Source organism: Pleurodeles waltl, chromosome 4_1 (genome assembly GCF_031143425.1).
Source record: "Pleurodeles waltl isolate 20211129_DDA chromosome 4_1, aPleWal1.hap1.20221129, whole genome shotgun sequence".
Taxonomy (NCBI): Eukaryota; Metazoa; Chordata; class Amphibia; order Caudata; family Salamandridae; genus Pleurodeles; species Pleurodeles waltl.
The window spans coordinates 20,625,859-20,650,101 of record NC_090442.1 but is presented as its reverse complement, the minus strand read 5'-3'; the positions used below and the strand labels follow the sequence as shown (position 1 = coordinate 20,650,101).

Sequence of the window (24,243 nt, the reverse complement as noted above, 5' to 3'; positions counted from 1 at the left end):
ACTGCATCTCACCACACTGTGAGGGATCTGTGCACTGCATCTCACTGCACTGTGAGGGTCTGTGCACTGCATCTCACTGCACTGTGAGGGTCTGTGGACTGCATCTCACTGCACTGTGAGGGTCAGTGCACTGCGTCTGACTGCACTGTGAGGGTCTGTGCACTGCATCTCACCGCACTGTGAGGGTCTGTGGACTGCATCTCACTGCACTGTGAGGGTCTGTGCACTGCATCTCACTGCACTGTGAGGGTCTGTGCACTGCATCTCACCGCACTGTGAGGGATCTGTGCACTGCATCTCACTGCACTGTGAGGGTCTGCACTGCATCTCACTGCACTGTGAGGGTCTGTGCACTGCATCTCACCGCACTGTGAGGGTCTGTGGACTGCATCTCACTGCACTGTGAGGGTCTGTGCACTGCATCTCACTGCACTGTGAGGGTCTGTGCACTGCATCTCACTGCACTGTGAGGGTCTGTGGACTGCATCTCACTGCACTGTGAGGGTCTGTGCACTGCATCTCACTGCACTGTGAGGGTCTGTGCACTGCTTCACACTGCACTGTGAGGGTCTGTGCACTGCATCTCACTGCACTGTGAGGGTCTGTGCACTGCGTCTGACTGCACTGTGAGGGTCAGTGCACTGCATCTCACCGCACTGTGAGGGTCTGTGCACTGCTGCTCACTGCGCTGTGAGGGTCTGTGCACTGCATCTCACTGCACTGTGAGGGTCAGTGCACTGCGTCTGACTGCACTGTGAGGGTCTGTGCACTGCATCTCACTGCACTGTGAGGGTCAGTGCACTGCGTCTGACTGCACTGTGAGGGTCTGTGCACTGCATCTCACCGCACTGTGAGGGTCTGTGCACTGCTGCTCACTGCGCTGTGAGGGTCTGTGCACTGCATCTCACTGCACTGTGAGGGTCAGTGCACTGCGTCTGACTGCACTGTGAGGGTCTGTGCACTGCTGCTCACTGCACTGTGAGGGTCCGTGCACTGCATGTCACTGCGCCGTGAGGGTCTGTGCACTGCATCTTACTGCACTGTGAGGGATCTGTGCACTGCATCTCACCACACTGTGAGGGATCTGTGCACTGCATCTCACTGCACTGTGAGGGTCTGTGCACTGCTTCTCACTGCACTGTGAGGGTCTGTGCACTGCATCTCACTGCACTGTGAGGGTCAGTGCACTGCGTCTGACTGCACTGTGAGGGTCTGTGCACTGCATCTCACCGCACTGTGAGGGTCTGTGCACTGCTTCTCACTGCACTGTGAGGGTCTGTGCACTGCATCTCACTGCACTGTGAGGGTCAGTGCACTGCGTCTGACTGCACTGTGAGGGTCTGTGCTCTTTCATTTTTTGGCAAATGTTACAATTCTGCACATTTCTTTCTGAATTCTTAAGTAATCATGGCCACAAGTATTGTTGCTGCGGCATTGACACTGTACCATTGATGCCAGCATGTGTAGAAGTGAACCGCTTGTGAGATTCTCTGATTAAATCTAACCTATCTTTTTCATTAGTTGTATGTTTATCCCCCACCCCTGGAATAGATACAATGGGTTCATTATTTTTGGTAAAAGCATATTGTAGGAAGTTGGCTCGGGGATGTGGAATTCCTATCACCCGAAGCCCTGGACATCTTGTTTGGGGTCAAGGGCAACAAGTTTTCATATTTACTTTGTCCTTGGGACAAGTAGGCCCAACCCTCTGCAGCACAAACCCTTTGACTGCCAGTTTACAGAGAGTGGAACTCTCTGCAGTTTAGGTAATGTGTTTCCAAAAGACAATGCTGTTCAAACTTGTATTTATGGTTCATTATTTGAAAGCCTTCATTATTAGGGTGAGGGCTGTAAATAAATGTTTTAAGGTCACACTTCACTACTGACGTTGGTTCCAGTACAAAAAAAAAACGTGTACACACATGTTTGAGAAGTTTAGGCTATGAGGCTAAGTATAATGGTCCCAGAATGCTCTCTGATTAGATGCAAATGTTTGCAGAAGCTTGTAAGCAAGAGAGAAGAGTCTTTGCTTTTAAAATAAAATGTTCAGAAAAAATGAAAGTAGGGAAAAAGTTTCACTACCATGAAACTTTAGGTGCTATTTCTTTGAAGTGTCATTTAATAAAATGTGTTGATGCATGCTAGTATTTCCCAAAAATATTTCGAATGGAAAATCAGTGTAACCATTTTCAACACGATTATGGGAAGCATGAAAATAAACAAACACTGTAAAAAGTCAACTGATCCGACATATTTTTAGAAGTCTTTTAGTTTCATCAATGCGTGTCTTGTTTTGACATGGCTTTTGTAACACTTTATTGTTGTGGGAGCTACCAGGCCCTCAACATTGTAACAAACACTGGCAAAACCCCCCCAAAAGTTTTTGAACTCTAAAAGCACACATTGCCACCAGTGGCATAACAAAGGCCCCGCAGCCGCCCTCCAGGGGACCCCTTCAGCACAGCACCTGCCCTGAGTGAGTCTGAAGACAACAAGAGAAGACATGTTTGACATCATAGTCTTAGAACAGTACTTGGATGCTTTACCACCTACCACCCAGAACTGGGTACAACAACATCCCGGACACACGAATGAGACGGCCGTAGATCTTGCCTGTGCTTATCATAGAGGCTCGGACTTCCGGGCTACCATTAGTCGGGCTCCTCCACCGCCGGTCAGACCGGCCATACCTAGAATACAGCTGCCGCGGCCGGTAGTAAATCACGGGGCTGACCGATCTCAACCAGCGGGCCCGGGTCCCTCTGGATTCTCAGGCCCTGGTCCCCAGTGCTACAACTGTTCAGAGTGGGGGCATATTGCCCACATAAGAAAGACGTAGAGGAGCCCATGGAGATAGGTCTGACCAAGAAGAAGAGTGTTCTGGACTGGAGGAGAGAAGCCTAAATATACCCTCCCTATCATCGTCAATGACGTGGAAAGCATGGCCCTAATCGATTCTGGATGTAGCCAGAGCGTGATCAGGGGAGATTTAGTATTGCCAGGGCAGGAAGATAGAGAAACCCAGGTCCTCATCACCTGTGTACATGGTGATCAACGGTATTATCCCATTGCCACTATAAGGTTGAAATGGAGAGAAAGAAACGAGAACCTCCGGGTAGGGGTACTCTCCACCCTCGATGAGGACATAATCCTCGGGACAGATTACGAGGATTTTCCCTCCTTATTAGAGAAAGCCGGGCAAGAGCATCTTTTGAGGGATTGGTGGACGGAGGCACCTAGTGGAATGGTTACAGGGGAATCCAAACGAGTACGAATTACCCTCAGCAGGAGACAAAAAAGAGAGCAACAACGTTCCTATATACAGAACTGCCCATCCCAAGATGGTCCTATTGTTAATGGGAAGGTTTGCACAATCACCGGGGAGTTCCGGCAGAATCAGAATGAGGACCCTACCTTAAAACACGCATGGCAACAGGCCGAGTCCGGGGCAGCACAAGGGGTTGGTCCCAGATTCCTGATTCATAATAATCTATTATACCAAAATCCCACCCCCACAAGAGGAAATGATCTACAGTTAGTAGTGCCTAAAAGTCACTGCCATCAAGTGTTACAATTAGCATATGGGGATAACAGGGAAGGGCACTTGGGAAGGGAGAAAACTGAGGAAGCAGTCCTTACACAATTTTATTGGCCAGGGGTTTATGGCGAAATTCGCAAGCATTGTTCCGAGTGTCCCAAACGCCAGTTGTACAACCCTTCTCCACAAAAACCCGTTCCCCTTCAACCTCTTCCGATTATCGATATTCCCTTTACCAGGGTTGGGATGGACCTTATCGGTCCCCTCACTCCTTCCACTCGGGGTAGACAATATGTGTTAGTCTTGGTGGACTATGCCACACGATATCCCGAGGCCATACCCCTTCCCAGTATACACACTAAAGCTATTTCCCAGGCAATGATAGAGTTCTTTTCAAGGGTGGGTTTCCCGAAAGAAATATTGACTGACCAAGGGACTACTTTTATGTCTAGATTAATGGCTGAAGTATGTCGGTTGCTAGGGGTGAAACAAATCCGTACCTCAGTATATCATCCGCAAACAGATGGGCTGGTGGAACGATACAACAAACCCATTAAATCCTTTCTAAGAAAGAGCATATCTGAGGCCGGTAAGGATTGGGAAAAGAAACTTCCGTTGGTTTTATATGCTATCCGTACCCATGTACAAGCTTCCTTAGGCCATAGCCCATTTGAGATGTTGTTCGGTCGACAACCACGTACACTGTTAGATATGTTAGCCGAACAGTGGGAAGACACTGAGGAGGAAGTAAAATACCTCCTAACATATACCAGAGATTTAAGAGAGAATCTTCATACAGTACGGGAAGAAGCCCATACTGCCTTACAGGAAGCTCAGAATAAGCAGAAGCAAATATATGATACCCGAAGTGCAGTTTGCACCCTAACAGTAGGAGAGAAAGCTCTAGTTTTACTCCCTAGCACTGAAAATAAGTTATTGGCCAAATGGCAGGGACCATTTGAAGTGATAGCACAGATCAACCCCACCACCTATAAGCTGGCCATTCTACAAGGAAGTGGCAGGGAACAGATATATCACATCAATCTTCTTAAAAAATGGCTAGAACCCACAGGGGGCTATTCCGTTCATTTTATCAACTCCGATGTTACTGAAGACATCCCTTTTCCCATGTTACCTCCCTATGACCTGTCCAACCAGGTACAGCCATGGATCAATCCCGATCTTACTAGGTTGTATCACAACCAACTAACTCGTCTAGTGTATCACAATCAAGATATCTTCTCTAAATATCCGGGTAGAACCACCCTAGTCCAACATCCCATTCGCCTGAAAATAAATACTGTCTCACGACAGCGGCCATACCGCATCCCCGAAGCAAAACAAAAGATTATTGAAGATGAAGTCCAAGCCATGTTGGCAGCCGGAACATAGAACCATCAGCCAGCCCTTGGTGCTCACCAGTCGTGTTGGTACCCAAGCCAGATGGCAGTACCCGGTTTTGTGTAGACTATATGGGTGTCAACAACCTAACCTATTTTGATGCATATCCCATGCCTAGAATCAACGAGTTTATTGAGAGATTAGGCCAAGCCAAGTACTTATCCACCCTAGATCTCACGAAGGGTTATTAGCAGATACCCTTAAGAAAGGAAGACAAAGAAAAAACAGCATTTTCCACCCCTTCAGGATTATATCACTTTACTGTCCTCCCTTTTGGGCTTCACAGGGCCCCGCCACCTTCCAAAGACTCATGGACGAAATCCTACGACCTTTTAAGCAGTTTGCTGCTGCCTATCTTGATGACATTGTTATCTATAGCAAAACCTGGGAGGAGCACATGACACATCTAGATACCATTTTACAAGCTCTGCGAAAGGCCCAGTTAACCGCCAATCCTGAGAAATGTAGACTTGGCCAGACTAGTATCAAATATCTGGGTTATATTGTGGGGAGCGGTCGGATTAGGCTCCAAGTAGAAAAAGTAGAAGCCATCTAAAAAATGTTGTTCCCCAAGAGAAAAAAAGACATTAGGGCTTTCTTGGGATTGATCGGCTACTATAGGCGCTTTATTCCCCATTTCTCCACGGTGGCAGAACCCCTTACTGAGATGCTAAAGAACACCTATCCCAACACCCTTGGTCCCCCGTTGTAACTGCATTACATAGCTTTGATCGGTTAAAGGCTGCTCTCATATCAGAACCAGTGCTCTGTTGTCCTGATTTTAGTAAACCTTTTGTATTACCAACTGATGCCTCCAACGTGGGTCTTGGGGCTGTGTTATCCAAACCACAGGATGATGATACCCTCCACCCTATATTATACATCAGCAGGAAACTTCTGCAGCGGGAATTACATTATCCAGCTATAGAGAAGGAGTGTTTGGCGATTAAATGGGCAATTTAATCTCTCAGATATTACCTGTCTGGCAGGACCTTTACCCTGATTACTGATCACGCTCCTCTTACCTGGCTCGCCCATCATAAGGACACTGATTCCCGTATTCTCAGCTGGTTCCTTTCCTTAAAGCCTTTCTCCTTTCGGATACAGCATCTTCCGGGTAAGCAAATGGTGACTGCGGATTTTCTTTCCTGTTATCCGGTCTTGGAGAGTCTCGACAGGCCGCTCTCTAGGGGGAGTGTATGTGACGGGCTGGAACCAGTTCACCCGCACATGGCTCTCACTTGTGCTGATGCTGCCCCTGTTACTCCAAGGCTTCCTGGTCTCTCTGGCCGTGATTGGTGGAATGACCGGCAGTGGTGGGACGCCGGGAGGTCAAAAGTGCCGCTGCCAGAACTTACGGCGTTCAGTGGTTGTGAGGAGAAAGCGGGAGGCAAGAAAACAGCCGTGAACCATCCATCGGAGGAGGAGAATCCCAGCGAGAGAGAGGCGAACGAGGAAGACGAGGAGCGGAGCCCACCCGAGATCTGGAGGCAGCGGTACCATCCGAGCACTGGAGGAGAAGGCGGAAGACGAGCAACGGGAGACCCTGTTCCAGGCAACCGGGTGGACGAAGTGCAGCATCCCGCCACGCTTCCGGAGAAGCGTGGCCATTCAGGTGCATGGGAACACGTCCCTGAACGAGAGTGAGAGAGAGAGAGAGAGAGAGAGAGAGAAAGAGAGCGGAGTGAGAGGGGGGAAGGGAAAACACGGAAAGAAGGGAGGGGGAAGGACAAAACAGGGTAACATAAAAAGCACGAGCACTGGGGGGTGTTGGAAAAGAGAAACGGGCAAGGACGAGGGAGAGAACAAATCGGGAGAGATAATATACATACCACCGGGCACCGTAGAGCACCGTCACCAACAATAGACCAGCTAAGACCCGCGCACAGGAACGGTTGAGCACTGAAGGAAAATAATGAGACAGAAAGGACAGGAGTTAGACCACTAAAAGAAACAGACGGAAGAAAGCACATACTAACATAAACCAGTCTGAGAAATGTAGCCTTGACAAGAACAGTGAGACAGGGAAAACAAAGAAAGCATAAGAAAACAAAAAAAAACAAGTATCACGTTCACTTACCGCTATTATTCTCTTCGCTCCACATGTGCTTCCCGGGGGACAACCTGTGAACCAGGGAGACAGAAAGAGAAGAGTGAAGACCAAACCTCAAGAACATCCAACCACCCTAAATCCAGCAAACAAAGACTGAAGTATACTCACCTGATTCATACCACATCCAATATCACCAATAAAATACCTTTTCCCAGACTATAACGCGGTCTAGAATGATTCATCCACACCCATACGGTTACAGTAAGTAAACCACCTACAGGGTTCAAAGTTGGGTCCAAGGTAGCCCATCGTTAGGGGTTCAGGGCAACCCCAAAGTTACCACACCAGCAGCTCAGGGCCGGTCAGGTGCAGAGGTCAAAGTGGTGCCCAAAACGCAAAGGCTTCAATGGAGAAGGGGGTGCCCCGGTTCCAGTCTGCCAGCAGGTAAGCACCCGCGACTTCGGAGGGCAGACCAGGGGGGTTTTGTAGGGCACCGCGGGGGGCACAAGTCAGTAGAGAAAGTACACCCTCAGCGGCACGGGGGAGACCGGGTGCAGAGTGCAAACAGGTGTCGGGTTTGCAATAGGTTTCAATGGGAGACCTAGGGGTCTCTTCAGCGAAGCAGGCAGGCAAGGGGGGGGCTCCTCGGGGTAGCCACCACCTGGGCAAGGGAGAGGGCCACCTGGGGGTCGCTTCTGCACTGGTGGTCGGATCCTTCAGGTCCTGGGGGCTGCGGGTGCCGTGTCTTTACCAGGCGTCGGGTTCTTTGAAGCAGGCAGTCACGGTTAGGGGAGCCTCTGGATTCCCTCTGCAGGCGTTGCTGGGGGGGATCAGGGGGGTCAACTCTGGCTACTCACAGGGTCGCAGTCGCCGGGGAATCCTCCCTGTAGTGTTGGTTCTCCGCAGGTCGAGCCGGGGGCGTCAGGTGCAGAGTGGAAAGTCTCACGCTTCCGGCGGGAAACGTGTGGTCTTTAAAAGTTGCTTCTTTGTTGCAAAGTTGCAGTCTTTGTGGAACAGGGCCGCTGTCCTCAGGAGTTCTCGGTCCTTTTAGATGCAGGGTAGTCTTCTGAGGCTTCAGAGGTCGCTGGACCCTGGGGGATGCGTTGCTGTTACAGTTTTTCTTGAAGTGGGGAGACAGGCCGGTAGGGCTGGGGCCAAAGCAGTTGGTGTCTCCGACTTCTCTGCAGGGCTTTCAGGTCAGCAGTCCTTCTTCGTCTTCAGGTTGCAGGAATCTATCTTGCTAGGTTCTGGGGGCCCCTAAATACTCAATTTAGGGGTGTGTTTAGGTCTGGGGGGTTAGTAGCCATTGTCTACTAGCCCTGAGGGTGGCTACACCCTCTTTGTGCCTCCTCCCTGAGGTGGGGGGAGGGGCACATCCCTAATCCTATTGGGGGAATCCTCCATCTGCAAGATGGAGGATTTCTAAAAGTCAGCTGTCCTGACTGGCCAGTGACGACTCCTTGTTTTTCTCATTATCTCCTCCGGCCTTGCCGCCAAAAGTGGGGCCGTGGCCGGAGGGGGCGGACATCTCCACTAGCTGGAGTGCCCTGGGGCGCTGTAACAAAGGGGGTGAGCCTTTGAGGCTCACCGCCAGGTGTTACAGTTCCTGCAGGGGGAGGTGAGAAGCACCTCCACCCAGTACAGGCTTTGTTATTAACCACAGAGTGACAAAGGCACTCTCCCCATGTGGCCAGCAACATGTCTGGTGTGTGGCAGGCTGGAAAAACTAGTCAGCCCACACTGGAAGTCGGGTATGTTTTCAGGGGGCATCTCTAAGATGCCCTCTGGGGTGTATTTCACAATAAAATGTACACTGGCATCAGTGTACATTTATTGTGCTGAGAAGTTTGATACCAAACTTCCCAGTTTTCAGAGTAGCCATTATGGTGCTGTGGAGGTCGTGTATGGCAGACTCCCAGACCATATACTCTTATGGCTACCCTGCACTACAATGTCTAAGGTTTTGCTTAGACACTGTAGGGGCATAGTGCTCATGCACCTATGCCCTCACCTATGGTATAGTGCACCCTACCTTAGGGCTGTAAGGCCCGCTAGAGGGGTGACTTATCTATGCCATAGGCATTGTGAGGTTGACATGGCACCCTGAGGGGAGTGCCATGTCGACTTAGTCATTTTCTCCCCACCAGCACACACAAGCTGGCAAGCAGTGTGTCTGTGCTGAGTGAGGGGTCCCCAGGGTGGCATAAGACATGCTGCAGCCCTTAGAGACCTTCCCTGGCATCAGGGCCCTTGGTACCAGGGGTACCAGTTATAAAGGACTTACCTGGATGCCAGGGTGTGCCAATTGTGGAAACAAAGGTACAGGTTTAGGGAAAGAACACTGCTGCTGGGGCCTGGTTAGCAGGCCTCAGCAAACTTTCAAATCATAACTTGGTATCAGCAAAGGCAAAACGTTAGGGGGTAACCATGCCAAGGAGGCATTTCCTTACATATATGCACATCTAGAAGGGAAACCATGGGGTGGAGGGGGTTCCCTTTTAATGTTGCCTCTATTGCCATCATGTATTCTGCATTGATCTTTGTTTGCGATCAAGTTACAGCAGCAACATTGAATGTTTGCATCACTGTCTTTATGGTTAATTCAGCTGCACAAGTTCCCTTAGCGTGAATTCCTGTACTTTTGCGAGCTATGGTATTTTCTATATGGACCAAAGGAAGCTTGCCCTAGAGGGCAGTAGAATTCACCAAAACTTTAAGGGAAGTACGTAGCACTTTGTAGTCCTCATCCTCAAAACTCAGTGCATTACAGTAAAAGCAGCAAAATCTGTTTGCCTAGTGGTGGTTGCAGGCTGCACAGAGCTGTCTGTGTAGAACACACTCTTACGTTCTTGTATGAGTGACATATTTGGAGTTTGTGGGATTGTACTGTGATCGAAGCTCTACAGTGTGACTAAAGAATCCATTTGAAATTCTAAAGTCATTTTATATTTCTCTAACTAAGGGCCAGATGTAGCAAGCAGTTTTGCCCATTCTGTGTCTATGGGAAAATGTGTTTGTACATATGGCCCCAAATTCTTCATCTGTCCAGTACTGTGAGCGTGCACAGCATGTCAGTGTGCGTTTGTATGAGCACATTCAAATTTCTACATTCTAAAATAATCTGGTTTAACACCATAGAGTGGGGAATGTTCATGGTTGGGTGACATAGCACTTTCACAAACTGATACTGTAATGGATCCAGAGATGTGTTTAAAACACGCTGTGCCTCTGAGCCCCTGGCTTTAGAGGATATTAAACTTGAACCTGGGGTTCACTCTGCAGAGGAATCACAGAGCTTGGAACTAATTACCTATGCACCTCAGACTGATTAACTCTATGGTGATATTTAGAAAAGAATTGAAGACTTTTTTGTTTAAGCAGGATTGACCAGTCTTGGGCCTTTTATCTTACCTAGAGTGCCGGGACACTCTATGAGTAGATGTGTGCTATATAAGTACTCTTTATTCATTCATTCATTCATTCATGTGGTACAGAGTGTTTATCCTCCCCCCTTGGTTTCTACATAATGAAGGATGAGATGCGGTGTGCTCCCTCCCCCCTTATGTTTAAAAGGTTCCCATGAGCCAGTGAGCTAGTAAGCTCACTTGGGATGCCCCTGTGCGCCTGTGGGGTGGTACTGTGAGCTGTGAAGTCTTGGGCAGCATTTTAGCAACCTAGATGACTTTCCTCTGCTCTCTACTACTACTGCTTTCTACCGGTGAAGGGCTAAAACCAGAAACACGTGTCTAGAGATAACAGCACTACCTTCACCAACTTTGATGAAAAACTACAGCAGCTTTGAAGTGAGTGTCCTACATTTTCTAGGAAGCAATGAGGTGAACTATGCGGGATGAGAGGCAGTATGCTTCCTTCCCTTGTAATGCAGGAGCCTGTTTTAAAGCCCATTTGTGCATCTTTTACCCTGAGATTCTCCGGCACAATGGAGGAAAAGCTTTCTTTTAATACCTCTTCCCTAAGAAGTGCATTACTTACAAAGGATGGAGGCCGATCATCATCAGCTGGGATAATGTCCTAGGCATCAGATAAAAAAGACCTGAAAACATTTTCATAGAACATAATATAGCCCCCTCTATCCATGTGTGGGGAGGGGCAGTGCAGGAACAGCAGACCAGCAATGGCCACCACCCCCTGGTTCTTACTAAGGTGTATTGACCAGACATTATCACAATTTCCAATTAATTCATGACCAAATCAACTGCCTAAGTGGCTCCCTGTTTTTCTTATATTTATACCTTCCATAATAGAGTTAAGGAGGGTGTGCCATGCTTAGTAGTTTATACAATAGCAAATAGTGTGCCCCACCTACGGTCTTCTACAGTCAGTATAATACAAGAGGAACACAGATACAGGGCTATTCACTAAGGTAATTTACACTTTTGACTAAGTTATACCTGTAACATTACTCATACACTTTTGAGTAACTTTACAACTTTCGACTACTCACACAATCATATTGCAAAGTTACTCAAACTGTAGACTAAGATACTTCCACCCATTGAAACAAGCAGTGTAACCAAATTTACAAGTGTAAGTTACTACTGCTAAAAACAGAAGTATTAAGTCCAGTCCAGTACATGGCCCAAGCACTAGTAGTTCAACATTCTCCCGTACAATAAAGGTAGACTTAAAATAAGACCCCACAGGAAATAAGGATACATTAAAATAAAGTATTTCATTATAAAATATTGTATCAACCTTTTTGCATTTATAAATTAAAGTAACATTAATTTTTTATTAATTTATAATTCTATACATAACTTTTAATAATTAAAGCATAATCTAAATGTGTAATTGTTTAACTTTAGGTGGAAATGTATTTTGTAATTTAATCTTCAGAAAATATTTTGTATGTAACTTGGAATATTTAAATGAATCAACAATTGTATTCAAAGTTGAGTTAAGTGTTGTAGCATTTTCTGCATCGGATTTAAAATAAATATATAAAAATAATTTACCATACTATTCAATCTAAACATATTTTTACTAATTTATTATACATTTTATTGTGCTTTTTAAATTTTCTTTGTACTTTACAATAGGGGGATCTCCACCCTGACTGTGCAGTCTACCTATGGTAAAGTATAGGGAAAATGTAAAAACCTTTATTTAATTAAAAAAAACATAGTAACAGTATTTGTATGTTACACATGTTTTAGGTACAGTAGTTCAAAGGGGTATACTACATGTGCTGAGACTACCAGCCATGTTGTGCCACCAGCCTCAGGGTAGCCACTTCTCGTGATCTACTGTGTCAGCAAATCCCTAAAACGTGCCCTTATTCGTACAGCCAGTTCAGTACAGATTCAGGATGTGTTTCCAACTGATAATATTAAAATGGGGAAATCTTTTATTGATTAAGCAATTAACAAATCCTACAGCTAATAGGGAGGTCCTAAAGCAAACAAGGTATGGGTCTGTGGCCGATCTGTGGCGGATCCTTAGTGGTACCACTTAAAGCAGACTCTAGCCTGTTAGTATACAGGGTAAATAGAAAGGGCTCCAGTACACAGCTCTGTCTGACCCCTCACCCAAGATCAAACGTGCTAGTGCATTTACCCCTGAAACCAAATCATGCTGTAGCCTTACCAATGGAGTATATATCTCTGAGAAAGGCTATAATCTGTGGGTCCAACCATAACTCTAATAAAATTGGCTATAATGTACTATGGAGAACGCAATCAAATGCAATTGATAGATCGAAGAAGGCTAAGAACAAATGGCCCTTCTTCATAATGGTATGTTTACCTAAAGGTAGATTAAGTTTTAATCCCTGCTCAGAGGCCCCCAGGCCTTTTTGGAAAATATACTGTAGGTTGGATAGAATGTTGTTCGTTTCAGCACACTCTTTCTAGTGATGCAACAACATTCTCACTGTCGCTTTTACTAGGGAATCAAGGAGTGAAATAGGGCAGGTAACAGGCAGTATTGGCAGGATCACCGTTCTGGAAGATTGGTACGAATATAGCCTCCGATCAAGTTTTAAGGATGCCAGAGGGGCAGCAAGACCATAGTACGCTAAATTGGGACCCACGGGGCATTGACCTTGAATAGATCACTGGGAATACCATCTGGGGCAGGGGCTTTACCACCCATGCTTCCTGCTATTGGCATATGGATTTAATCTCAAGAAAAACTAAGTTACTAAAATCAAAAGTCAAAGCTTCAATATAAGAAGGGTGAAACCCCTTGAACGACTGGCTATGGTTAAAATACATCTTTGAAAAATGGGTGATCCACTGGGTCTCATTAGTTTCTGCCTCCAAACTGGGAATGCAATCATCCTTTAAAAAAGCTGCCGATGATGACTATCCCAAAAAGCTGAGGTATCTTTAGATGCACTGGTGTCAATCAGGGATTCCCAGGCAATATTTTTTAATTCATTCTTCCATTTTTTTCAATGCTACATTGTAATCTGGTTTGCACCTTCTCACCTCCAGGGGACAACGAGGTAACCTATAAATAGGCTATCTTGAGGTGTTTATGGGCTTTGGAACAATTACCTTCGAATCACCGAGGCCTATCAGTGTTCATCTGGGGCTGTGTTATAGTTAAAGCGGCTTTGATACCACCAGAAATTGATAGAAATGCAGCCTTAGTGTCAGTGTCACTAGAAGAAATATCCAAGAATGTACGATAGGCATCCCTGTTGGTAATAACCATATTATCGAGGAAAATTTACCAAGTTTACAAAGTCCAACTCCATTACAAATGCTATTGGAAGAGTGATGGGCCAGGAGAGAGGGCCCAATTCGGCCTCATCTTGCTGCAGACGGGCACAGGTGAACCCGCTCATGGCCTGGTCTTTGCCTGGGCATGCTTCCAGGTGTTCCCTGCAGCCCGCGAGTGCTCAGCGCACAGAAGAGCGCTTTGCCACACGTTGGAGCCCGCCTCCTGGTTTTGTAAAGGTAGCTTGGGGCTGTAGTCCCTGGTGTGGTCCTGGTGCTTGAAAAGGCTTCAAAGCCCACACCCGCGTTATTTCAGAATACTTAAAAGCACTTCTCCAAATGTTGGAGCCCTCCTCCTGGGCTCGTAAAGGTAGTTTGGGGCTGTAGCTGCTGCTGTGGCCTTGGTGGATGAAAAGACGTCCTCCTTGTTAGACAAAATGGTTAGGTTCTTGTGTGCATCCCCTAGGTGTACTCAAATTCTAGAGGCTGTGATCACAGTTGGGCCCCGACTCGCAAGTATAGAGTAATGGTGAGTGTCCATGAACAAAAGCATAAAACACTTACCCCAACCCCCATTCCTGGTTGTGTCTTAAACATGGCCATGACCAAAGGAAAGCTGAAAAAAGAAATCGGAGAAGAGAGGAACATGTTCCATCAAGGTCTGGGAGATTACAGTCTCTTGGTTTGTCCAAGAGAGATATGCACAATCCATACCCTAATAGTGGTGCCCATTTTTGCTCTCCCTATCCCCCAGCCAAGGCCACAAGGAATATAGCCTTCTCAACATGCGCTCTGAGAAGCCCCTCCACTCCAAAACAGGGCACAGTTTGTGGTGTCATGTCACTTGGTCAGACGTCATTGGCATTCATTTCATGTGATGTGATGTGGGTCAGCAAGGGCGCAATCCAGCCAGCACTGACTTGTTCACATCTATTCTGTCCCTGAGGATGGCCTGATCTGCTTTTAGGAGCCCATTATCAATCACTAAGAAGTCTAATTTAGTTTCCACAATAGTTAATACATCCTTGATGGCCTGATGGCACCTGAGCTGATCCAATGTGAACAGGAAAGCATTGAAGTATGTGAATGCAGTTACCTTTGTTATATACTCCCAGAGGAGTTGACTTTGTTATATACACTTCCCGAAACTAAAGAAACAGCAGTACATCCGGATCCTTCTTTTTCCACCATCTGTTTTTGTTTAAATGAAATCTTGTCCATGTTTATCTCCCTAAAGCTGTACCTGTAGCATGGTGGTTCTCCGTGCTTGCCGTTTCTGTACTAAGTAACTATGTGAACACGGTAAATCACCTCTTTTTAAGAAGAAAATAGGATGTGATGTGTTCAACAGAACATTTAGTTAAATATTTGTGTATGGTGACTTTACCCTCGCTAAGTTTCAATCATGGTAAAGAAGAGATGGTGTTTATATCCAGTTAAACATTGTGTATCACATTCTGTTATATTTACATTTTGTAATTTCAAATCTCTTTGCATCCCACAGTAAACATTCCTTGAATGCATCAATTGCTTGGGGAGACCAACAATGGTTCAGTAAATCAACAACAAATGGTAATAAATAATCAACTCCAGTATTCAGGAAAACATCAGTGCAATCACAGACTGAGGACCCTGAACATAAATTGACAGACGTTGGAAGAAGCTCCGAAGGACAATTCAGTGAACGCAGGAGTCTGAGCTGTGCACCTCCACGCCACACGACTGAGAGATGACCTCTAGAAAATTAAGGCAACAACACTGACAAACCACCTCCTGAATAAACAGACGACCAACATCAGTTTTGAATATGGGATTTGTATGATGTGACTACCACAGTGCTCCGATACCTAAAATGATAACAGACCATAATTCAGTGCTCTAGGTGTATTGTAAACTTCCTCCCTACACCACAGCAACCAGAGAAAAGCACAAAGGAGTGAAGAAAACAACTGAAAGGTAAAGGAGAGAGGACTTCTGCTGTCTACAATACAACGGACTCTCCTAATGTGCACCAACCGAAATGAGGTTAATCCTTACCCACAAGCATTAAAAAATGTTATCCAATCTAATCTCTCGTAAGGAAGCCTTGCTCATATTATGAGTGTGGCAAGTATTTAGTGACCATTGTATTTTACTTTTAAATTGGAAATCAAATGTCCTTAATACAAACAAATACAGGGAAGTGAGAATAAGACAAGTGCTTTATCAACCATGTTGGCCTGTCAGGAAACACAGTCATGGGATGTAGAAAAATATATACCCGACCTAGAGGCACTACCCAATAAAGAAGAATCATACACAGACAGTGAGAGCTTTAGTTTGTCATCACTATTAAAGCACCATCAGCAAACACAAACAGGAGAAAAGCCATTCAGATGCAGTGAATGTGTGAAGAGCTTTAGTCAGTTATCAAACCTACATATACATCAGCGAACACACACTGGGGAAAAACCATACCATTGCAGTGAATGTGTGAAGAGCTTCAGTTGGTTATCACACCTCCAAAGACATCAGCGAACACACACGGGGGAGAGACCATACCATTGCAATGAATGTGTGAAGAGCTTCAGTCATTTATCAGATCTCCAAAAACATCACCGAACACACACAGGGGAGAAACCATACCATTGCAGTGAATGTGTGAAGAGTTTTAGCCACTTATCAACACTACAACAACATCAGCGATCACACACTGGGGAAAAACTGTACCATTGCAGTGAATGTAGAAAGAGCTTTAGTCTATTATCATACCTCCAAAGACATCAGCGAACACACACGGGGGAGAAGCCATACTATTACAAAGAATGTGTGAAGAGCTTCAGTCATTTATCAGATCTCCAAAAAAAACAGCAATCACAAACAGGCGAAAAACCATACCATTGCAATGAATGCGTGAAGAGTTTCAGTCTTTTATCAAATCTCCAAAAACATCAGCGATCACATTCAGGCGAAAAACCATACCATTGCAGCGAATGTGGAAGTAGTTTTAGTAAATCTTCATCATTAAGGAAACATCAGCGAATACACACAGGTGAAAATCCATTCAAGTGCAATGAATGTGTGAAAAGCTTTAGTCATTTATCAGCTCTCCAGTGCCATCAGCGAACACACACTGGGGAAAAACCGTACCAGTGCAGCGAATGTGGAAGTAGTTTTAGTCATTCTTCAACATTAAAGAAACATCTGCGAATTCACACAGGGGAAAAGCCATTCAAGTGCAGTGAGTGTGTGAAGAGCTTTAGTCAGTTATCACACCTCCTAAGACATCAGCGAACACACACTGGGGAAAAACCATACCATTGCAGTGACTGTGGAAGTAGCTTTAGTGGCTCTTCGACATTAAGGAATCATCTGCGAATACACACAGGAGAAAAGCCATTCAAGTGCAGTGAGTGTGTGAAGAGCTTTAGTCGGTTATCGCACCTCCTAAGACATCAGCGAACACACACCGGGGAAAAACCATTCAAGTGCAGCGAATGTGGAAGTAGTTTTAGTCATTCTTCAACATTAAAGAAACATCAGCGAATACACACAGGAGAAAAGCCATTCAAGTGCAGTGAGTGTGTAAAGAGCTTTAGTCAGTTATCGCAGCTCCTAAGCCATCAGCGAACACACACTGGGGAAAAGCCATACCATTGCAGTGACTGTGGAAGTAACTTTAGTGGCTCTTCGACATTAAGGAATCATCTGCGAATACACACAGGAGAAAAGCCATTCAAGTGCAGTGAATGTGGAAAGAGCTTCAGTTGTTTATCAAACCTAAAACAGCATCAGCGAACACACACTGGGTAGAAACGATATGACTGCAGTGAATGTGGAAGTAGCTTTAGTCAAATATCACAATTACAAAGACATCAGCTAACACACTCGGGTGAAATAACTTCAGTTGAACTGAGTGTGTGAAGAGCTTTAGTCACTCAGCACTCCTAATAAGACATCAACATACACACTTGAGGGAAAAAACATTCAGATGCAGTGAATGTCTGAAGAGTTAGTCGGTTAGCACACCTCCAAAGACATTATCGAATACATGCAGGGTAAAAACCATACAGTTGCAGTGATGTTATCAAGAACTTTAGTTGCTTGTCACACCTCCAAATACATCAGCGAACACACACAGGGGGAAACCATTCAAGTGCAGTGAATGTGACAACTTTTAGTCAATTACCAAGCCTACTTAGCCATCAACGAATTACAGAAGAAGATAAAATTACAACTATGTGGGACCTCCAAATGCCAGATGATAAAAAGGTTTATGATGGAAGTCCCGACTAGTCAGAAAAGAAAAATCACACACAAAGCTTTGTAGAATTATAAGAGTGTCTGTTGTCAATGATTGCTCATTTCATTTCTCTACAAATAAGAGAAAAAAAAGAAGTTGCAAGGCACACATTAATACATCAGCAGAGTGTGGACTAAAAGATAGGAAACTTTTCTTCTCCCATGAACTAGAGTCATAAAGAAAACCATCCAAGCATACCTGTCATTGCTGCCCGTAAAGGCAACACTACAACCAATACTTGGACTAACAAGTGTATTTTCAGCTAACTTTGGGATATAGTGGTAAAACCTATAAACCCATCACACTCAAACTGATTTAACAAGCACACCCTGAAGAATATTCATAGCTGGTTGTGGTGTTTGGTACTTGTATGCAACATTGATGGTTGAGTGACAGAAGCCAGAGAACAGTGTCCAAAAGCATGAGAATTGAAAGTAGGAAAATGTGAGCTGTAACTCTCTGGGTTAATGCTTGTAGTGCACGACATGTACCTCCCAAGGCCTGATACATGAGAAGTGATGATCATTTCCATCATCACATGGTCCTTCCCATGGTCCTTCCCCAGTGCCGTTCAACAGCTGCATCCTTAGGAGACTGGACGGCTCACCATGGACTACAGAAATGATTCATTGTTAGAATAATTGCATGTAAATATATTTTATGAGTTTCTTATTTGCAGAGAATCATTCATCCAAATCCTGTTTGGTGCAAGGTTAGAATCAGTGTATACTAATCAAGGAGCGAATCAGTGTATGTTAATCAATTAATAATAACTTCATTTTGTTGTTGCCAGCTGTACAGTGCATTATTACGATTTATACAAAAACCCATCTACCCACCATATCATGCAGTATTCCATCATGAACAGTTTATACAAATCACAACTGTGTCCAAAGCAGTTGCCTTCAACCTTAACGTGCATTATTCAAACATTATTAAGATCACAGTCACATTTTATAGCTTCTATAAAGTACATAAACAAAAAACATAAACAAACTTAAGATCACATATTAAAACCTATCAATAAAATCATGGGACTATCTTAACATACTATTATTTTAAAATGAACTATTAACTAGGTGCTTTGAGAGACATGTTAGCTACGAATATGAGAAATCACCACTCCCATCCTTTAATTGGCTGACTTCATTCTAATTTTGTATTATTTATAGCTTTGCACATGCCAATAAAGTATATTGTCCTAGATGTACGTATGGTGCTTTTTCAAGAAGAGCATTTATAGTAGTAGCTAATTTTGCTCCACAACATGCCAAAGGGATTGACGTTCCTGATAGGCAAGTAATAATGGCTTGCCTACAAGTGCGTATATTCATCTCCTTGAAAGTTGGTTTAAAAAATGTCTTCGTGGAAGTAGTGACTCTTGGACATGTGCACATTAAATGACAAAGTGGCTCTAATTTATAACCTCATAAATGACAATTTGTTTCTGTCTTTTCACCCCTCTACGCTGGGGTGAGATCTTTGGACTCAAATATGCCAAATCGAAAAAAACTTGAAACGCTGTTTAGAGACATGATGGAAGTGTATGGCAATGTATGCTTGAGGTTTCCAACTGGTATACATATCCACAACAGTCCAGGCGTGCCGTTGTTTTACTAGGATTTTTTTAATCTAAAATTAATTACTTGTTTTTTGAAGAAAGATTACTGCACCTAGCAAATGCTGCAGGCCTCCTGTAGACCTAGCTCTGTCATAGCTTCCTCAAGATAGGCACCCCACGAGTTGGCTTGCTTTCCTTCCATCTGGGCCTTTATCTCCAACCAGCAGAGACTAGTCAAAGCTCCTCTTTCTGCGATACGGAGACGCCAACATAATTTCACGAAGGCATTAAGTCGTTAGAATTTTTGAAGTTGAATTCAAAATTCCAAACAAATGTGTGCTGGAGAAGTTTCTTTTGGGAGACAAAAGACTGCCTTGTAGGACTTTGTTTGAAGCTGATTTAAAGTAGCAGCTTCTTTGCCGTGCCAGAGTTCAACAGCATATGTCAGAGAGGGTGAATTGATAGTAAACAAACGACAAATTACGTCCCACAGACACTCCCAGGTATTTATATGAATAAACAGATTCATCCTTCTGGCCTTTTATAAACCACCTGTGTGCTTTATTTGTGAAGTCCACCAGCCGCACCGCTTTTGTTTTCTGTAAGTTCAGCCCTTGCTTCTCAATATAACTTCCCAGAGCATTGATCGATCTTTGAAGGCCAATAGGAGTTTGACTTAGTATTACTATGTCATCTGCATATTGCAGGAACACTATCTTCTCCTTCGCTAATACTGGAGGGTGGCTATCTTCAACTGACAAATATTTATACAAATCTGCTAGATATAAATTATAAAGGCACGTGGCCAAAACACATCCTTGTTTTAAGCCATTCCTTGTACAAATATTTGAAGTGAGCCTACTGCCACCCCCTAATTTCACCTGGCCCCGCGTATCACTATATAGGCCAATAATTGCAGTTAGCATTTTCTCTGGCATGCCCCAATGCTCCAATTTCCTCCATAGATGGGTTTGCGGCACTCGATCAAAAGCTGACTAAAGATCAATAAAACAGGCAAACAACCTAGATAGAATCAGTGTATGATAGCAAAATTATTGCTAGGAGAAAAAGACATTGAGAAGTTTAGTTCCTAACAGGTTTTTCAAGACTTGACGGTTAAGTAAAGACTGAGAGCCAGATGTATCATCACGGCCCTTTGCGATTCGGTAATAGCGATTTTTAAGAAATCGCTATTACTGACTCGCAAAGTGCCATGTATCACATGCAAAAAAATTTCATTTCCAAAATTGCGATTTCTGAACCAGAAATCGCAATTTTGGAAATGCAAATCCCCAGGGTGCTGGGGGCCTATGGCCCCCTCTGCTGCACCCCAAAAATGTTTTGGGGGACATGTAAGGTGCACACACGCCAAAAGGGCATGTGTGCTTTACATGTTCAATTTAAAAATGCATTTTAAATGCATTTTTAAATTTTGCACCAGGTTACCACCTGGTTGCAGTCCATGGTATTTTGCATTGCAAATTGCGATTCGCAAAGCCCAGGTCGCAACGCAAGAAATCGCTATTTTAGCGATTTCTGCTTTGTGGTCTGCGAATGCCTTTCATACATTGCAGACCACTGTTTTGCACTCGCAAACGGGCAAATTTACCGATTCGCACCGTTTGCGAGTGCAAAACATTTTCATACATCTGGCCCTGAATCTTGAGTAGTAAAGAATTCCAGCTCTTAGAAGCTAGAATCCAGAACTATTCACTCCCTGCTGCACATTTCTGGAGCCTTGACCCTGGAAAATAAATCTGGATTCAGAAGAAAAGCGACACAAATGATAATCAGGTTTGTGTCTATTAACAAAAAGGATCGCTCATTTTATAAATTCTGCTGGTGAATGCAGGAACTCAAAAAGTATGTACTGCCTCATGAGTAAAGGGAGAACATTTCTGACACAGTTGAGCCTTTCTCAATCCACAAATAAGGTAGACCTCAGCCTTCTAAATCATCTGCTTTTGTGTTGCTGGAGCTGCCAAATGTGCAGCCTTCGCATAGCCCAGCCTTGTGCAAACGAAGGAGTATCCAATTAAATATTCATGGGAATGCATTCCACTGAATTAATAGTAACAACGTGCTGAGTCCCTTCTTCTAACCATCATCACCACATCCTAGTAGTGGTAGTTTGGGATGGGTTTGCTTTTAGAACTTGGAAATGAAACTGTTACTTGTTGTTAAATGCCAGAATTAGCACAGCACATCTGTGCCACCAGAGCTCTGTCCATCCGTTTCGTATCGAAGGTTTTGTGAACCAGTGAGTCAAGAATATCAGCACCTGTGACTAAAGAGATACCACTTCTGATGGATACTTATACCTGCTGATTCCTCACCTATAGCATGATCCCCAGGTACCAGTCTGGATCAAGAACCTTCAAGGCTATCACATTGCCGGTAAAGAGCCTGGCATTGCATCATTGCCAAAAGCGGCATTCAGTGGCGTCACCAAAGCCATATGGCATTCACTCTGGCACAAATACAGATTTTTTTTTCTACTCTTGTTGCAGATCTGGAGCTCGCTTTCTCAAAGAGTCTTGACTTTTCTCTCCACTTGGGGGTATTGCAATGTGAAGAGCATGCACGTAGAGGAAGATTGTTTTGTAGACACCTTTTTGGGCTTCCTCTGTGCCGTTCAAGCTGCTTAGACCACAAGGACTTAAGGATAGGTTACATAGAGGATTTTATAAAGCCACGTCCGCTGCTGCGGAGTTTCAATTGGACAAATGATTGTGCGTCCTTTAATCTAATTGTAATCGAAGAGTGTCCTTCCCGTGACTTTGGTTACAAAGTACTCTGGCTTCATTATACCAGGACCACCCTAGCTGGACCAGGGAGACCTTCTTTATTTATTTCCCCTGCTTCAAAAGCTGCTAGTGAAAAGCAGCGGGTGAAGTTGCCCTTTATGAATGTAAGGCCGGCAGCCTTAGAATCTGTGGAACATCAAAAACCTTTTATCAGGGCTTATGGGGTGGTCCATACCACACTGGGGCTTGAACCCTATCTTATCACAATACATACTTGGGAACGAGCACTTCTAGACAATTTAGTTTGGGCATTCTTTGTTGTCATTTATCCTTTCCATTAGGATTATGAAAGTCTCTGTATTTGTCACTGCAATAAATTATCACCACAAACGCTGTTACGTTTGACTTTTTTGTGCAAATATTATAAGCCTTTTATTAGTCGCTACTTGAGACGCCTCTTGAAAATATTAGGTTTCGACAGACCAGCCTTATGTTATTTACAAATGTTTTCCACACCTGAGGTTTGCTTGAAAGTGGTGCTTTTTTCAAAATCAACTATTCGGCACTGCAAATCTTTGTTGTTTTAATAGTATGCATTTTATGTGCTGCGGGTTTGTTTTTAATCGTAAACCTAAAAATACTGTATTGGTTATTCAATGTGCTAGGTTTTATAAGTATGTTTTAATCTTGGCTTATTTATTGTTTTTATGTGTTTTTTTTCTATTTTTATCTGCTATTACGATTATTCACTAGTATTCGAATAAACATGGATTCATTGATAATTAGAGGTTGTGGATTAGCCGTTATTTTTAAGGAACACTGGAGCAACAAAACACTACAGTTTTATGCCCCTCACAATACTGAATTATTTGACTTAGTGCTAAAACCCTCTCTCTCTGTGTTCCTAGTTGTGGTTATATCGTACCGCCCCCTGATAGTAACTTTGTTCACTCTTTGATCAAACTGACTTTACCGGCACTATCTTACCCTCATTTTTTATCTTAAGGGGTTTTAATTTAATATTAGGGTAAATGATGTCTCAGATGCAATTTCTAGAGACCTTTTGGACTCTATGGAGGCAGTTGGTCTTACGCAGCCGATTACTGGACCTACTCATAAGGACGGTCATAGTATTGACCTTATCCTTGCCGTGGATGATTTGATAACCATCAACAAAACAGTCACCCAGATTTGGACTGGTCATTTTCTTATTCTATTTCGTCTTCAAGCTTCTGATTCCTTACACTCCATCTGCTCTTTGACTAAAATTATCATTTAGAAATGCCCAAGGGCGAAACGGGTGCCTGAAGCTTTGTCGAGTGCGCTTTATACCACCTTATTCTGGTCAGCCGAAGCTGAGGCCGACAATAATAGTTCAGCCCCTGCTCTGGACACAGAAGTGCCTGAATCAGTCCCCTTTTTGCCACCTGAATTTTCAGTGGAGGAAGCTGCCGTTTTATATCAGAAATGGATTAAGCAGACCTTGCACCTGTATTCCAGTTAAGACAATTCGTCCCTGCAAACGGCCCTCCGCGCCATGTTAAAAGGACGACCTAGGACTAGTTATACTTGAGTGTAAAACTATTGAAAAGCATTGGCGAGTAAACTACTCCTAAGAAATTAATGGCCTGATTTAGAGTTTGGCAAACGGATTACTCCTTCACAAACGTGATATATATCCTGTCCGCGGTATTATGATTCCCATAGGTTATGATGGGATTCTGAAACGGAGGATGGGATATCCATCACGTTTGTGATGGAGCAACCCAATCCGTCAAAAATCTAAATCAGGTCCAAAGTCTGTATTATTAAGATCACAAAAAAGAAATTATTCACTCATTTTTGCTGCTAAAACAGAGCTCTATACTAGAGAATTACTCAATGCGTCTACCGCCTCTAAACAACTGTTCTCTGTAGTCCAGTCTCCAGCAAAACCATCCTCACCTCCAGTACAGTTGAACTCTCTCAACAGTTG

General features: G+C 44.2%; 1 pseudogene; it reads left to right on the top strand.

The window, feature by feature from the left end:
- The window catches only part of LOC138287267 (zinc finger protein 208-like), a 130,383-nt pseudogene extending 107,296 nt beyond the window's left edge, over window positions 1-23,087 (top strand).
- Window positions 23,088-24,243: the final 1,156 nt, after the last annotated feature.